The sequence below is a fragment of the Leptonychotes weddellii genome, chromosome 12 (assembly GCF_054177405.1).
Source record: "Leptonychotes weddellii isolate Sample4059 chromosome 12, ASM5417740v2, whole genome shotgun sequence".
Lineage (NCBI taxonomy): Eukaryota > Metazoa > Chordata > Mammalia > Carnivora > Phocidae > Leptonychotes > Leptonychotes weddellii.
Genome location: NC_138380.1, coordinates 80,614,143 through 80,625,985, shown reverse-complemented (window position 1 = coordinate 80,625,985; position 11,843 = coordinate 80,614,143). Strand labels below are relative to the sequence as shown.

At 34.7% G+C, this 11,843-nt stretch overlaps 1 pseudogene; it reads right to left on the bottom strand.

Moving 5' to 3' along the window:
• Positions 1-653: 653 nt before the first annotated feature.
• LOC115945131 (large ribosomal subunit protein uL11 pseudogene) lies at positions 654-1,225 on the bottom strand (annotated as a pseudogene).
• Between the last annotated feature and the right edge of the window lie 10,618 nt (positions 1,226-11,843).

The following is an 11,843-nucleotide window of genomic DNA, read 5'->3' as shown; positions in this document are numbered from 1 at the left end:
TCCCTTCTTAATAAGGACATCAGTCACAATGGGTTAGGGGCTTCATTTTAACTAATTACATCTGAAACTACCATATTTCTGTAAAAGGTCACATTCTGAGGTACTGGGAATTAGGACTTCAACATATGAATTTTGGGGGACACATTTCAACCTATAACAAACACATAGTAAACATTATATGAATGTTAATTATTGTTGTTATTCTGATAACTAGTTGTATTATGACTAATCTTTTTTCTTCTGTGTGCTGCGTCTGTATGGATTAGAGAGTAAATATTCTTAGAGTTAACTTTAATTTTGTGGACCTTAATATACAAACTTCATGTTGTTTCTTCACAGTAAGGACTCTTCATAGAATGGGTATATGATTTTCCTGTAGCCATGTGATATTTCCTGTGTTTTTTAGGAAAATTCAGATACAGAATAAAAATTAATAATGCGAGAAGTTGTTACATCTCACGGATGGGAGAGAAGGAGAGAGATTGCTTCTCTGATCATAGATTTTTACCTAATAGGTACTGTTCATACAAAAGTAAGATATATGGCTCTGTATCTTTCTCATTTTTTATATTCTTGCTTCTTAGTGCTTTATACTATATAAACATGATCCTTTACTGACCAGATCTTTAAAGGGGAAAACAAAGGATTTTTGTTGTTTGTTTTTTTTTTTTGCTTGTTAAATGATCCTTTATTGAAACATTTTCCTTTGTAGTTAACTAGCTGGGCATTCCACCGCACCACTGTTGATGTCATCTATGATGTCATGAGGGTGGCAGCCGTCAACATTGCAGCCCACAGACTGGGCAGTCCTCAGGATTTCTTTAATGGTTCCAGAGAGTTCTCTGCCTAAAGATCGGTGTCGCATCTGTCGGGCAATATTGACAATCTCGTCAAAAGTGGTATTTCCACTGTGCTTAATGTTTTTCTGCTTCTTTCTGTCTCTTGGTGGTTCCTTGAGGGCTTTGATAATCAGGGCAGAGGCAGAAGGTACCACTTCAATCTGGGCCTGTCTGTTCTGAATGGTCAGTTTCACTGCAATCCTTAGACCCTTCCAATCACCGGTTGCCTTGGCGATGTCGTCACCAACCTATTTTGGAGACAGACCCAGTGGACCCATCTTCGGGGCCAGGGCAGACGTGGCACCGACTCTGCCACTGGTGCACCTCAGGTACCCGACTTTGGTCTCGTTGGGGTCGAACTTAGGCAGCATGGCGGAGGTGGCTGGTGTCGGCTGAACCCGGATTCCGGACGACCGAAGAAAGTTGCACCTTTGCCTCCCCGAGCCGAAAGCCAAAACGAAAACAAAGGACTTCTATCAGTGGATTTATATGGATTTTGTTTCTTTTAAGCATTGCATCTAAGCCATTCTGGTAGAATTAGTATGTTTTCTTAAGTGTGTTCCATGAGTGCTGGTTCTGCTAGATTTTCTGCAATTTGAGGAACAAAAACAGGGGATAAAGAGATTTGGGAAATATTATATAGTGTGTGCCACTTTTGGATGTTCCTGCTGCTGATTCATGGTTCTGAGGAGTACTATATAGTAAAGAAACCTGCTTTATTTTGTGTTTACCTGGCATTTCCTAAATGTGTGTATCACAGCACCTTTTAGTACAGTTCAGAGTAAGTGTTTACTAAACATTTAATTTTTGAGAGCTTGGACCTGAGTATCTTCTAGTATCCATAATTAGGAATTATATAATTGTTTTTTGGTATCTGAGAACAAAATCTTTTAATGTGGGCGCCTGGGTGGCTCAGTTGGTTAAGCGACTGCCTTCGGCTCAGGTCATGGTCCTGGAGTCCCTGGATCGAGTCCCGCATCGGTCTCCCTGCTCGGCGGGGAGTCTGCTTCTCCCTCTGACCCTCCCCCCTCTCATGTGCTCTCTGTCTCTCTCATTCTCTCTGTCTCAGATAAGTAAATAAAATCTTTAAAAAAAAATCTTTTAATGTATAAGCAGATTGTTAAACCTTTTTGTAGGATAACTGTCTGGATTATAGTTGTGTTTTCTAGTTTGCCAACAAAGCTATATTTTAAATGTTTTTGAAGGTAGGATTGGTGTCTGTTGTCCACATATAGATAGTACCTAGCACATAGGAGGCATTTAAATGGCTGAAAGAGAAAAGCAAAGTCGTACAGATCCTTCTTAACATCTTTCATAAATAAGATGAAGAGGGAAAATGACTTTTTTGTTGAATAAGCTCGGTAGTTCTGTTTGATGTATTTTCTGTTGCAGTCTTTCCTTAATTAAAAAAAAACAGCTTTATTGAGGTATAATTGATAGACAGTAACCTGCACCTGTTTAAATTGTACAATTCAATAAATTCTGACATGTTTATATGCTAAGAAACCACAACACAATCAAGATGACATTCTCCTCACCTCCAAAAGTTTCCATGTCAGGACTCTCTCCTCCCCTCCCTGAAATTGCCTCCCATCCCCAGGGAACCACTGACCTCCATTCTAGCTTGCACTTTCTAAAATTTTATAAATAGAATCCTATAACACGTGCTCCTTTTTTTGTCTGGCTTCTTTCACACTGAAATGAATGAATATTTGAGAGTTGTCTATATTGGTTTGGTGTACAGTCATTCATTCATCAGATTCCTTTTGTAACCTTTTAATATCTTTAGTTTCTTTAGTGATGTCATCTCTTTCAGTCCTGATATTGGTAATGTGTGTGTTTTCTTTTTTTCTTACTCAGTTTAGTTAGAGGTTTTCAGTCTTATTTATCTTCTAAAAGAATATGCTTTTGGTTTCCTTGATATTCTCTGTAGTTTTAGATTTCTACCTTATTCTTCATTATTTCATTTATTCTGTTTTGGGTTTAGTTTGTTTTTTTTTCCAGTTTTTTTTTTTTTTTTTTTAAGGTGGAAACGGAGTTTATCTATTTGAAAACTTTTTTTCTAATATAGGCCTTCAGTGCTCTAAATTTCCATTTAAGTATTGCTTTGGCTGTATCTTGGAAACTTTGCTATGTTGGTGTTTTCATTTTATTTAGTGTTTTCTCTTTAATTTCCTCTTTCATGATGGGGATTTTTTGAGACATTACTTTGTTTTGAATATTTAGAATTTTTTAAAGAAGCTATTGTGTTTTGAATATTTAGAATTTAGAATTTGAATGTTCAGAATTTTCTAGGGATCTTTATGTTGTTGACTTTTAACCCATTCTATTCGAAAAACATATGTTGTGTGAACTGAGACCTTTTACATTTATTGAAACTTGATTTAGGCCCAGAATGTTGTCTTATTTGGTAAATAATTCTTTTACACTTGAAAAGAATGTGCCTTCTGATGTCATGTGGAATGTTCTATAAATATCAATTGGGTCAAGCTGGTAGATAGTCTTGTTCAGGTCTTTCAGTGCTTAGATTTACTGTCCTCTTGTCCTGTCAGTTCTTGGAGAAGTGTTTTAATCTCTCACTGTATTTTCCAACTTGATCATTTCTCCTTGCAGTTCTATCAGTTTCTTCACTGTGTATTTTGAATCTTATTACATGCATAAATGTTTAGGAATGTGATGATTTCGATGATTTGAGGCTTTTATTATCATGAAATGACATCTCCTTCTTACTATTCCTTGCTTTGAAATCTACTTTTAAAAACATTAACATAATCAATGTAGGTGTTTTTGATTAGTATTAGTTTTATATATCTTTTTCTGTCACTTTGAATTTATTCATGTTTTCAGTGGGTTTTTTGTAGGCTGTGTATAGTTTGTTCCTTTTTCTTAAATGCAGTTTTATAATATCTGCATTATAATTGGGATATTTATGCAACTTAGATTTCGTTTCATTATTGGTGTGATTGGGTTTAATGCTACCATCTTGCTAATTGTTTTCTGTGTTGTATCATCTGTTTTCTATCATTTTTGTTTATGTATCATCTGTTCATTGCCTCCCTTTTTTCTGCTTTCTTTTAGAGTATTATGAGACATTTTATCTCATTTGTTGGCTTATTATATATAATCTCTGTGTTATTTTGTAGTAAACATCTTTAAATTATCAAAGTTTCTTTCCTTGTATTCTGAGAAGAAACTCCCCTTAATTATGATGTATTATTCTTTTTATATATTCCTAGATTCTGTTTGCTAATATTTTGTTGAGGATTTTTGTATCTATGCTCTTGAGGCAGATTGTACTAGTTTTATTATTATTTTAAAAATGTCTTTGGCTTTTGTATCAGGGTAATCAGATTTGCTGATATTTTGAGAATTTTTGTATCTGTGCTCTTAAGGGGCGGTACTGTTTGTAGTGTTCTTTTTTTGTCTAATTTTGGGAAGTGTTCTATCATTGTGTAGAATTGGATTCTTTATTTCAATGACACTGAAACCACCTTGGCTTATAGATTTCTAATTTAGAATGTTTTGAACTACAGATTCAGTTTTTTAAATAGAGATCTGTTCAGATCATCTTGTATGAGATCTGATAGTTTCATCTAAGTTGTAGAGCTATTCATAGTATTCCACTGTCCTTTGAATGCTGTGAAGTCTATAGTGGGTGAGATCTTTTTCACTCCTGTTTTTGGTAATTTGTTCTGCTTTCTTCTTTGTTGGTCTCACTAGGGCTTTGTTAATTTTATTGATGCTCCCAAAGAATTAACTTTTGGTTTGATTGATTTTCTGTTATTTTTGTTTTCAATTTCATTGATTTCTTCTTGTTTATTCCCTTCTCCTTGTTTTTTGTTTATTTTCCTTTTTTTTTCTAGTTTCTTGTGACAGTAGCTTGCATTATTGATTTGAGACCTTTCTTTTTTTCTAATTACACATTAAAAAAAAACAAAAACCCACATTTAGTGTTATTAAATTCCCCCTGACTGCTGCCTTAGTTGAATCCCAAAGATTTTGATGTTGTATTTTCATTTTCATTCAGCTTAGTATCTTTTAAAAAAAATTTCCTCTGAGATCCTTTGTGAGCCGTTGATCATTTAGAAATGTATTGTTTTGGGGCGCCTGGCTGGCTCAGTTGGTAGAGCGTGCAACTCTTGATCTCAGGGTTGTGAGTTTGAGCTCCATGTTGGGTATGGAGATTACTTAAAAAAAAAAAAAAAACCTTTAGAAATGTGTTGTTTAATTTCCAAATGTTTGGGAAATTTACAGTTATTTGTTATTCTTAGTTTGATACCATTATGATCAAAGAACATATTCTGTATGATTTCAGTAATTTTAAATTTAAAATATTTGTGTTATGACCCAGAACATGCTCTGTTTTGGTTAATGTTCTATGTATAGTTGAATAGAATATGTATTCTGTTTTTGTTGGGTAGAGTGCTCTGTAGATGTCAATTAGATACCTTTGGTTTTTGGTGGTACTCATTTTTTTAATATCCTTGCTGATTTTATCTAGTGTTTCTCCACTTATTGAGGGAGAGATAGACACTTACTTCTGCTCAGGTACTGAGTGGAAGGTAGGCACTGACTAAAACACCTGACATACATCTTCCTGGAGGGCAACAAAGGAGGTTTGTATAAATCCATGTTTTAGAAAGTCAGGGGGGAAAAAACAACTGTGCCCAGAGGAAAGACAGAAAATACACTGTCTTTTTTTGGCCCTGGGCAATTTTTTTGTGCTAGCTGAAACAGAGAGTAAGATTTAGGAAAGAAAAACTAATCCTTTATTTTAATAGTAAGTTTTTTTCCCCATCTTGCAATGAGAGCCAGGAAAAAAAAATAGAGCTTTTGATGCCAAATTTTCATGAAGCTTTGAGGAACAAGAGAGATCAACATACCCTGAGAACTGCCTTGGGCTTGAAATGTGGGGATTCAACCAAGAGTTCACTTAAACCTGAAGATATTCTGTGCATAGTAGAAGCAGTAAGATCAATTAAGGCTTGGTTAGAAAAGTACAGATTTTACCTTTATTATTATTATTTTTTGTAATACTGAACTCTTGAAGAGTATCTGTTTTTTAGGGCCCTTTGCCTTTCCTCCATGGAAAAAAAAAAAAAGGAGCAACTAACACCCTGTTTATAAAATTAGTAACTTAGTTACATGTAGTTCTTGATATTTTATAAAACCTTCTTCATGCATATTATCTCATTTGATCCATACAAGCCTGTGAGATTTGTAACACAGGACTTCTCATCTTTAGCAATCTCAGGTTAAGGGATTTTTCTCAGGTTGTAGTATTGAGTAGAATAAAGTTTAGGTGTTTTCATTCCTACTTGATTCTTTCACATCATACACTGCCTTTGAAAGTATGTACCTGTTTTCTCTAAAATGAGTAGAATGACTTTAATTAAAAGATTTTATTGATTTTATAAGTATTCCAAAGATCATGTACTACTTCATTTTACATAAAGATAAATTTAAAATACTATAAAAAGTTTTAATAGATTTCAAACATTGATTTAATTATTAACCTCCTCTTATATAAACTTGTTTTTTAATATCCTTTGATTAATTGCCAGTTGAGAATTATAAATTTTTATATGTTTTTAATGGTAACTTTTATGTGTTTGATTTCAAATTTTTTCTCCATTCTTTTTTTATTTTATTATTTTTTCATTAGAAAAATTAAAAATTGTATATCTTAATAGTTGTGAAATTTCTCTTGTGATTCATTTGGCTATTTTCCCCCATAGTTGGAATAAGTATTATATTTTGTTTAAAAAATTTTTTTCTATGATGGGTTTATAATGTGGTGAGAAAATTTCATTACTTTTTCCTATTTGTTTAGTTATGTTTTGGTTGTCATACACTAACATCTTACACATTTTATTTATTTATTTTATTTTATTTTATTTTATTTTTTTTTTAGAGAGAGAGCGAGCTTGGTGGGTGGGAGTGGGGAGGGACTGAGTGAGAGAGAATCCGAAGCATGCTCCATGCTCACCACAGAGCCAAATGTAGGGCTCTATCTCACAACCCTGAGATTATGACCTGAGCCAAAATCAAGAGAGTCGAAGGATTAACCAGCTGAGCCACCCAGGCACCCCTCTTATACATTTTAAACCTATGTTATTTTGTTCTCTATTTCCTGTGTCATCATTACTTTTTTATAATTTTGCTTTATAATTTCGTCATGTTTTTGTTTATGTTATACATTATTGAAATTACACTGCAATTGTACATTAACATTTTTCTTTAAAATATTTTTCCTAAAGGCGTTTTTTATCATCAGGTTCAGGGTATTTACTTAAATATGATTAAAATATGTCAACCAGAAAAATAAAACACTTTATACATGTAGAGTGAGGAAATGAAAATCAAAATTTGTGTGTAGTTGTCTTTGTTGGTATTTTGTTGGAATTTTTGACAGAATTTCTAACTATATGTGTTTTCTTTTTTTTAAGATTTATTTAGTTGCACATGGGTGAGCAGGGGGAGGGGCCAAGGAAGAGGGAAATAAGCAGACTCCCTGCTGAGCAGGGAGCTGGACACGGGGCTGGATCCCAGGACCCTGAGATCATGACCTGAGCCAAAACCCAAGAGTTGGATGCCCAACTGACTGAGCCACCCAGGCACCCCAAATTTATGTGTTTTCTAATGTTTCTTTAGTGAAAAAAAGTTTTTTAAATGAATAGAGGGGCAGCTGCACGGCTGAGTTTGAAGAGCATGGGACTCTTGATCTCTGGGTTATGAGGTGAAGCCCCATGTTCAACATAGAGCATACTTAGAAAAAAAAAAGCCAACCAAACAAACAAAATGAATAGAGAGAGGTGTGTGTGTGTGTGTGTGTGTGTGTGTCTTTAAAACAGTTTTTAAAACTATACTGGACTATCTCAGATTTGTTACAAATAGCAAATAAGGATTCTGTTATAGTATCATTATTATCGTTATCATTATTGATTTGAGTACCTTCAGTAAGTGGAGGCCCAGATCTTATTGTTGACTGGATAAATTAATTCCATCAGTAATATAATCCTGCAGCATCCATGTTGTTTGGTAGTGTTTTATGGTTATTGTTTTCCTGGTTTTAATTTAAATTTATTATTTACCTCAGTATTCTCTAGTAATGGTGTTCTTTATATAACGTAAAATATGGTAGCAAGGAAGATTCATGTTCCACAGTGAATTAAAATGAGTCATTGTGATAAGTTTTGTTTTTTTTTTTAAAGATTTTATTTATTTATTCATGAGAGACAGAGAGAGAGAGAGAGAGAGAGAAGCAGGCTCCCAAGGAGCTGGGAGCCCAATGCGGGACTCGATCCCAGGACCCTGGGATCATGACCTGAGCTGAAGGCAGACGCTTAACCATCTGAGCCACCCAGGCGCCCCACTGTGATAAGTTTTGATCTTAAAATACAACTTATCTTGATTTAAAGATAAAATTTTTGTAGAATCGATTTTAAAATGACAGTTTTCCTTTTCAGATTATTATTCACCAGTTTGCCAGATAATCCTTTATATATCACTGCCTTGCTTTTGTAAAAGGTGGGCTCTAGTCTGAAGTTTATAATCAGGGCTGTGTAGAAGAAAAAAGGTGGAGCTTTAAATAATATAATTGTATGATTATATTTTCAAAACGGTCTCAAGAAGTACTATTCTAAATAACTAAAAATTAATTAACAAGCTGGGAAAATATTCATAGCAAATATGATGGGTAAACAATGAATATTAATATATAATTAATACAAAGCAATATAAGAAGATAAAGGAGTAAAAATTATTTAGAGATTCTCAAAAGGGTAAAATACAGGTAGTAAAAAATATCAGCTTCATCATTTAAAAATCATAGCAGGGGTGCCTGGGTGGCTCAGATGGTTAAGTATCTGCCTTTGGCTCAGGTCATGATCCCAGGGTTCTGGAATCGAGCCCCGTATCGGGCTCCCTGCTCAGCGAGGAGCCTGCTTCTCCCTCGCCCTCTGTTTGTGCTCTCTTGCTCTTTCTGTCAAATAAATAAATAAAATCTTTAAAAAAAAAAAAAATCATAGCAAACCATCAATAAGAATATACTTCTGGCAGCATATAAAATATTCAAAACAGTGATAATATCCAGCACCATCTCCAATTAAGTGACTCATTGGTTACTGGAAAAAATGTATAAAGTGGTATAGTCATTTTGAAAACTAGTTTGATAATTTGTATCAATAAACTTAAAAGTCTAACTTTGACTCAGTAATTCTTTGTTTCCCAAGGGAATAATTCTAGATATTTAAAATTTTATATGTAAAGATAAAATAGTTATTTATGATAAATAATTATTCCATCTTAGGTAAATGATTCAATAATTTTTGGTTCATTTATTTGGTGAAATATTGGGCAGCTAAAAAAATTGATATTTGTAAGGAGCATAATAGGATGGGTGAATGCTTATAACACTAAGTTAGACATTGTAGACAAGTGTAATTACAAATACAAACAGGAACAAAAGAATTCATGAGTAGATTAAAAAGGAAGATAAGATTTTAAAGGAATATAGTAGACATTTATTTTCACTTTTAAGCACAACCAAGATTTTAAGTATTTTAAGAACATCTGAAGGTTGCTTGAAATTTCTCGGAGGCACATACATATCTGAATTGTGCTCTTTGCAAAGTTTGTGTGTAGGAGGGAGTCACTTTCATTGGTAAGTGACTATAGCCAGCTGCCCAGTTCCTGTATGTCAGTTTTTGCTTTTTCTGCTCTTTCTCAGATAAACATCCAGGGGAGGATATAGTCTATTTTGGTGCTACTTGAGAATTTGAAGATTCATAAATTTCTCAGACATAGGGTGGCTCAGATGGTTAAGCGTCTGCCTTTGGCTCAGGTCATGGTCCCGGGGTCCTGGGATCGAGTTCCGCATCGGGCTCCCTGCTTGGCGGGAAGCCTGCTTCTCCCTCTCCCACTCCCCTGCTTGTGTTCCCTCTCTCGCTGTACCTCTGTCAAATAAATACTATCTTAAAAAAATTAAAAAATAAATAAATTTCTCAGACATAATCATGTATATTTCAATGATCCACTTGGCTTTTGTGGCCTCTATGTTGTGAGGTTATATAATTACTCCCTTTTGAAATGTTTTTCCTCTTTCTTTCTCTTTCTCCCTTTTTTTTTTTTGAGAGAGAGTGTGTGAGAGCTGGGGTGGGGGAGGGGTAGAGGGAAAGGGAGGGAATCTTAAGCAGACCCCCTGCTGAGCCCAGAACCCCAAGCAGGGCTCAATTTCCAGACACTGAGATCATGACCTAAGCTGAAATCAAGAGTCACGATGCTTAACCCACTGAGCCACCCAGGCGCCCTGAAATGTTTTTCCAATTTCTAAGAATTCCTTAGTGAGCTTTTTTTTTTTTTTTTTTTAAAGATTTTATTTATTTGACAGAGAGAGACACAGTGAGAGAGGAAACACAAGCAGGGGGAGTGGGAGAGGGAGAAGCAGGCTTCTCTGCGGAGCAGGGAGCCCGATGTGGGGCTCGATCCCAGGACCCTGGGATCATGACCTGAGCTGAAGGCAGACGCTTAACGACTGAGCCACCCAGGCGCCCCTTAATGAGCTTATTTTTAAAAGGAAAAGACAAGGCTTTATCCAGTTACCAGTTAATAATTCTAGCATTAAATTTTCCATGGACAATATCTTTTTGTTTTTCCTGCAGTGCATCTTCTGTTAATCCCATCCAGACTTTATCCTTTATATCTATTGAAGTTCAGTTTGTATATTACTTTATCCATGTCTTTACTAACATGTTCAGTCTTTTCTCTTTTTGAATATATGAAATACAGTTAAAACTGTTGTAATGTCCTTGTTTATAATGCTATCATCTATGCCAGTGGTTCATACTTATTTAGTATTTAATGGAAAATATAAAAATACAAAACCACATTTTTAACGTGTAAGCTACAAATACTATCCACCAAGTTTAAGAATTAGAATATTATAAGCCTGTTGTATCACCTATCTCTACTAACTTTTCTAAATGTTGTTAATGTTCGTATGTGTCCCTAAATAATATATTGCTTAATTTTGCATGTATTAATATAAATCACCTCTTTTTTTTTTTGTAAAGATTTTATTTATTTATTTATTTGAGAGAGAGAGAGAGAGAGAGAAACAGCATGAGAGGGGAGAGGGTCAGAGGGAGAAGCAGGCTCCCCGCTGAGCCGGGAGCCCGATGTGGGACTCGATCCCAGGACTCCGGGACCATGACCTGAGCCGAAGGCAGTCGCTTAACCAACTGAGCCACCCAGGCGCCCTAAATCACCTCTTGCTGTGTGTATTCTTCTAAAACTTTTTTCTTCTTCCTTAATACTATTGATGTTGATATTAATGTGTATACCTATCATTGTTTATTTTTACTCCTCTAAAGTAGTATTTTGAATAAATGTTATATTTTATTCATTTCTTTTCCCGTCAATGGACATTTCAGTTGTTTTCATCTTTGTTTTGTTTTTAACAATGCTGTTATGGGGCACCTGGGTGGCTCAGTTGGTTAAGCAACTGCCTTTGGCTCAGGTCATGATCCTGGAGTCCCGGGATTGAGTCCCTCATCGGACTCCCTGCTCAGCAGGGAGTCTGCTTCTTCCTCTGACCCTCCCCCTTCTCATGCTCTCTCTCTCTCTCATTCTCTCTCTCAAATAAATAAATAAAATCTTTAAAAAAACAAAACAAAAAAAAACAATGCTGTTATGAACATTGTACATGTCTTCCAATATACATATATATGAACTTCTCTGGTTTATGTGCCTTGGAACTGTGTATTTTGGTCATAGAGAAATTCTTATGGAATCTTATTAAATTATCCCAAATTGATTTTCAAAGTGGTTTTTAGTCATTTACAATGTTTCTCTTTATATACACATGCATATATATATATGCATACATATATATACACATCTGCATGCAGATATGCATATGTATGTATATATTTATTACACCTAACATGATGATTAATATCTTCCTACCCAAATATATTCACTTTTTTCTTATTTTTTTTTTTT